The following is a 6,670-nucleotide window of genomic DNA, read 5'->3' on the forward strand; positions in this document are numbered from 1 at the left end:
GAGGGAGCTCTTCTTAATATTTTGACACCAAAATCATGTCGATACACCTTACCGACTGCGAGTAAAGCCACCCACGCTTTAACTTGACAGACTGTACCTTCAATTTGCAGCTTCTGACGTTTTCTTTGGAAAACTCCTTCCCTTTTGATCTTGAAGTACATCAGCCATCAAACGCTTCGATTGTACTTTATGATGATCTGATTCTTCCGAATGAATTTTCGGAAAAGACGTGAATAATTTTCTCATTCGCCTGGAAGATCGCTGATCTAAGAGAAACGCTCTGGCAGCTTCAGAAAGACCTATCTCATAAGTGCATCAAGCATTAACACACTTACAAGCAGAAAATCAAATAACTTTGGTTTATTTGCACGAAACGCATTTAATTTGCTTTTGTACCAGGATTTATCTTGATCTCTTCCAAGTGACTTTTTCACTTTCTTCAAATTATCTTAATCTGATTTAACGATCTTTGCGACTCTTGCTTCTATAAGAATCAAGATGGGAGTTTAATTTCATATATCCTGCAGCCTTCTCACATCTAAATCAGAAATATCAGAAAAACTTGGGTATCTTTTAGATTCTTTTTCAGTTCGAATTTTTTGGCATTCGAAAAAATAGTATCTCATTACATTAAAGTGTGTATAGGTAATCTCCTGTTACTTAACTCACTGCATTTTCCAATAATTAGGCATTCGATTAACAAATCCATTTTTCAAACTCAAATCACTAACAAATCACATACGATGTTTACTGAATTTAATGCGAAAAAGAAATGCTGTCTAAAATTCGAGTTTTCCAACTCTCTTATTACATACTCGCGATTAGACAGTAAAAACTGAACTGAATTATTTTTCTGAAAAAGCAGTTAGGAAAAATAAAATGTAAATTAAAAGTCTGGTGAGCCGTAATGTTCTGGTAAAATGTAAACGAAATCTTCATGCACTCAAAAATTGCATTCAACCATATTTTCAATTCTGGGGATTAGCGAGCGGACCGTGAACGCATCAAAATATCATATAATATTGAAAAATTAAAATTTTTAGATTTTGTTCATTGTTAAAACTGCAAATGACTTCGGTTCAAAAATTAAACAGGTTTTCCAAATTGAAAATAATGTAAGAAATCAGCATAAAAGTAATACTTTGATAATATAATGGCATTAAAATATGCTAATATATGTTCCGACTATTTTCTTTTCTTTTTGGATTTTATTCAGAATATATTTTAAGAAATTTATAATACTCGTATGGTAGTCACGTGGTTGATAAGTCATATAGCTTTAGGAAAATAGTGAAAAAATTTAATTCTTTTTTTTTAATCCTCCACGTTATTCTGGCCAAATAAAAATGATTTAAATTACCTCCTCTCTGTACAAGTGTAAATCTAGGTGCACTCGGAAACATTTTTACCGTATTTAGATACCGAAAATTAATTTTATTGTGAAGTAAAGAACAATATATCACTTTTAGATATTTTCTTGTCAATAGTCGAAGAAATTGCCGTAACTCTAAGAAAATAGCGAAAAAGTCCATTGTTTTCAATAATATGAAATTTTAATGTCACTTAGGTAGGGTAAAAGATATTTGAATCATGTTTTGCTATATAAGTACAAATCCACTTACTTTGGACTATTTTTATTGATAATTTAAATTTAAAATAATTTGTTGCTGTTCAAATTTGAAGAAGTGTTTCGTTTTTTGTGATTTTTAGCTATATCTACGATGAGGAGACAGAAGGAATTTTTTTTATGAAACTTTAGGGGAGCGTTTCTGTCTCTCGAAAGAAAGTTTTCATTGCTATTAGAACTTCGCGCAAACAACTTTCTTTCCGATACGCCCTACTGCGCATCCATCAGTACCGTGTAACTTTACTGCGCTACCGTAAGTGCGGCGTAACTCTACTGGGCGAACGTAAGTGTTATGAAACTCTACTTCGCAAATCTAAGTACCTGTAACTTTACTGCGCATTCATAAGTGACGTGTAACTGTTCTGTCCATTCGTAAATTTCATGAAACTTTCTGCGCTGGTGTATTATATAGTTCTACCGTGCATCCATAAGTACCCTTAACATTACTAGGCACTCATAGTACCGTGTAAATAATTTTTTGGAATATCACACGCTAAATTAACCTACTAAGTAAGAAACGAACCTAGTTAATAACGAGTTTTTTTAAGAGCAGCGATTTTTATTAGTCAGGGAAAAGTCAGGGATTTAAAGAAGACAAATCGTGTAAAAGTCAGAAAATTTCTATGCCTCGTATTTATATTTTTTTGCAATTAAATCCTCAAAGAGATTACATTTCTAGTTATAAATTTTATTATTTGTTTCAAAATTCCGCAATTTTGTTGAACAGACATCCTTTTTCGTTGAAAATTTAATTTTTGTGTTAAAAAAATTCGTCTTTTTGTATTGAAAATTCAACTAATTTCGTAAATAATTGACTTATTTTTTAAAACTCACATTTTGAAGCTAAGAAGTGAAACTGAAATCTTTTTTGGTAGAAAATTCAACTATTCCTTGAAAATTTGTCTTTTTATTTTAGAAATTCATCTATTTTACTAAAAATTGCATCTTTTGGGATAACAATGCAGCGGTTTGATTTAAAATTCTATAATTTTGTTAGAAGGTCTTTTTTTATTGGAAATTCAACTGCTTTGTTGAAAATTCATCTATTTTGGATAAAAATTCCCCTTAAAAATTTTTTTTTTTGAAAATAAGATTCATCTATTTTAGTAGAAATTACATATTTCTTTAATAAAACTGCAAATGTTTGTATAAAAATTCAATAAATATTTTTTCTAAAGCTATCCTTTTTATTATAAATTCAACTGTTTCGCTGAAACATCGTCTTTTTGGATTACAAATTCAAGTACAATCTTCGCATAAAATTTATTTCTTGTTCAAAACTTATATTTTAATGTTGAAAAGTAAAAATAAAATGTTTTTCGGATAAAAATTCAATTTTTTTTTAAACTGTAATTTGTATTTAATAATTCATCTGTATCAGTAGAAATTTCATCGCTCTTGGATAAAAATGCTACTGATTGCTTGAAAGTGAATTTTCTTTTTGTTTGAGGATTTCACTTTTTTTAATTTTCGTTGAACTACTTTGTTAAGAAAACATATTTTTCCTGTTTGAAAATTTTTTTAAATGACATACGAATATTACGTAAAAAAATAAAATAACATTTTGTATAAATTTTGTAAGTACATTTTTTCAAACATTTATTATACGTTTTGATACAATATTGTTTGGTTAATTGATTTTAATATAAATTTGCAGCATACATTTGTCTTAAAACTAGAAATTATTGTAAGACTATATACGAGCGAAGTTTATATTTAAATAACTATATATACTTAACGAATATACTCAATGAAATATGAAATACTAAATGAAATACTTAATAAAATATACTTAATGAATCAAATGTAAAAAATTTTCTTATCATAAAAGAAAGGTTTTAATTATATATTTCATACACTGAGTATACCTCGTTTTGTAACATAGATACATAAGAAGTCCTTAATATTAATTTTACTCATATTTTCCTGCTTTTTATATTTTCAGGAAAAATATAGATTACATGTTTTACATTAAAATTAATGAAACGGAAAAAAATTTCGACCTCTTGAAATTTTTAGCTACAGTTACTGAAATTTGCTAAATTGTAAAAGAATTTTCTGAAACATGTGACTGGAGTTTTATGTAGTTACCGTAGCTGAAATTTCTGTTACAGTTTAGAAAAATTTAAAAACGATTTCTGCATGAAGCTATAGTGACGCGTCTCTGAAAATTCCTACAGAAATTTTTAAGAGTGTAAGATCACAGAAGTACTTTAATGTGCATAATTCTCTATCCAGGGAAAATTTACGTGCTAGAAATTGAGTATTTAGTTTTGATTTATTTTTTTAATTAAAATAAAACACGGAAAATACGTGGATAGGTTCACCGAAATGAATTCGAAAATCAAGTTTTTACGATGGCGTCTGTCTGTCCGTCCGACCGTCCGTATACCCGATAACTCTCGAAAAAATGAACAGATCAAACCCATCTTTGGGTCACCTTTTTTAGGTTCTAAAATAAATGACGAGTTTGTTATCCAGTTATTTTTAATAAAAGTTTAAAAAGTGAACGCATTTTGAACTTTTTTGAAACCACTTTTTTCGGAATTAAAAAATTCTATGTATGGATATTTATAGTATTAAAAAGTACAAACAATTTAACCCTATGACATTTTTCGATAGAAAAAAATTCTGAGAGTTACAGCATTTTCAAAGTTTTTTTAATTAACCAAAAATCCGAATTTTAGGCCAAACCACGCACGACATAAAAAAGTCAAGAAAAAAAATTGCTTTTTAAAAGCTCTACAAGACTATCATAAAAAAATTTTGGATTTTCTTGGAAAATCGAAAATTCAAATTTGATTGCACAAAAAATAATTAAAAATTCCATTTTGTAGTCAAACTATGTAGGATACGAAAAAAGGTGAATTAACAAAAATTGTTACCCCAAAAAGGATCTATAATTTCGTTAAGAATCACTTCTTAATAAGGCGCGTACTTTTTGTTTTATTCGCGAAAATAACATTAAATAGAAAAAATAGAAAAATTGTAGAAAAATGACGAAAGCGACGAAAAAAAAAGATTCAACAAAACCTGTTTACAAATCTCTGTTGAAAATCGAGCGCGCAGCGCGGGTGTCAGGACGAGAATGTGTACCTAAAAGCCTACAGTGCTTTGAGAAACTGAATTTTTGAATATAATTAATTAAGTAGACAATTCAGAATATGAAGACGCATGTAAATACTGCAATCTAAAAGAGATCTTTTCAATAAAGTTTTATTCAAGCATTCCAAATGCAAAAAATAAATATCCGAGTGCGAAGCGCGAGATTCAACAGACGCGCCCTCCAGGCGCGCTCAAACTGGTTTTTACATCGATTTCTCGAATAAATTTCATGTTTACCATCTTTTATATTCCTTCTGGTCGTACACCGAGTGACCATACTTGCTTTTCTCCTAAGTTTGGGTTAATTCATACTATGATAGCAAAGATCCATACTAATTTAGTATGGCGGTGTACTAATTTAGTGTGGAGGTATGTATACCTCTCCACACTAAATCAGTATGGATGTGTGTTGTCACAGTATGAATTATCCAAACTAACGTAGCGTGAGACTTTGATATACTTGCTCTAAGATGTATCTCCTATAAGAAAAATGAAACTTTTTTGTTATATGTTATGACGCTCAAAGGTAGGCTCAAATTTTAAAATAAAAAAAATATTTATTACCTCTGAGTCGAAATATGTTGGCAGTTTTTAATAAAAACATTTTTTAAACAGAAAAGGCCCAAAATACCTTAATATTATTAAGAAATTTTGTTAATTGAAAAAAAAGTTTTAAAAATTCAATATCATGAAAACTTTTTAAGACATAAATTTAAAAAGTATATCTCGCAAGAAATTCTATAGGAATTGGCATTAAAACTTTGTAATTGCGCATATAGTAATCTTGCTAATTAAGAATCGCTGCGTAGTTACTTTTGATATTTACGGTTCTTTTGTTTCGCTATAATAATTCTGCGTATAAAATTTGTTAATCAAATTAGGAAAATTATTATTCAGATCAGGGACAGACAGAGCCACCGGGCAACCAGACTGATTCTGATTGTCACATTTGATCATTGAAAAATTGAAGTTAATCATAACATCTCTGCATTATTCTTAGCACCATCTCCTGGATCAGAAAAACGATCATACATTTTCTCTTCTACTACACGGAGAGAAATTTTAAGAGATTAATTCACGGAACTGCTCCTTGATCTTATTCTTGCTTTGGCGCAAGAACTAAGATCTCGGAACCCTTGCTTTTAAAGCAACTGTCGTTTCTTATAGAAAGCGCCCTTTTTCAATTACGAAAACAAGACAATAAAAATTCGTATGTTTTAATACGAATGCATATTATGAATTGCAATAATATAAATTGATTGAAATTATATGTTTTTCATGCTAGCTGAGAATAAAATTTAATGTAAAAGAAGTGGATATCTCCCTTCGTGTGGAACTGGTATAATCGGAAAAAATGCCAGTAAGATAACAGTTGGACAATCGACACATATGCCTTGCTATTAAACAAAATTTTCTTCAAATTAAACTTCGATTAGATTACGCACAGTGGTGTCAGAAGTAGGGTACCTCTGGCATGCGCAGTAGTTATTCCTTTATATTTTTAGGTTATTTAACGCCATGTGTCAATTTAAAAATGCACAGTAATCACTACTGCCCATGCCAGAGATATCCGCGTTCTGACACCACTGATTAGGCACCCTGACAAAAGTTTTGGTTAGGAAGTCATTCCAAACAATCGGAGGTATTTAAAAAATACAAATCCAACCGTATAGAAGTTAATTTGCAATATATTTGAATCCAACAATATACCAAAAGTATACCAACAACAAGTTCAATTCGTACCCACATTTAAATCCTTGTGAATTCGAGGTCTGCTGAATTGGGATGAATTTGGATGACACACGCAGATTGAATTTGAGGTTCAAATGTAAGCTGCATTTTTATTATTATTATTACACCATTAAGCCATTTCCCTTTCGGGGTAGGCGTGACTCACTCGGCAGGGGAAAGGAGTAGTGTGTGGATGGGATAGAGATT

The sequence above is a fragment of the Belonocnema kinseyi genome, chromosome 10, assembly GCF_010883055.1.
Source record: "Belonocnema kinseyi isolate 2016_QV_RU_SX_M_011 chromosome 10, B_treatae_v1, whole genome shotgun sequence".
Lineage (NCBI taxonomy): Eukaryota > Metazoa > Arthropoda > Insecta > Hymenoptera > Cynipidae > Belonocnema > Belonocnema kinseyi.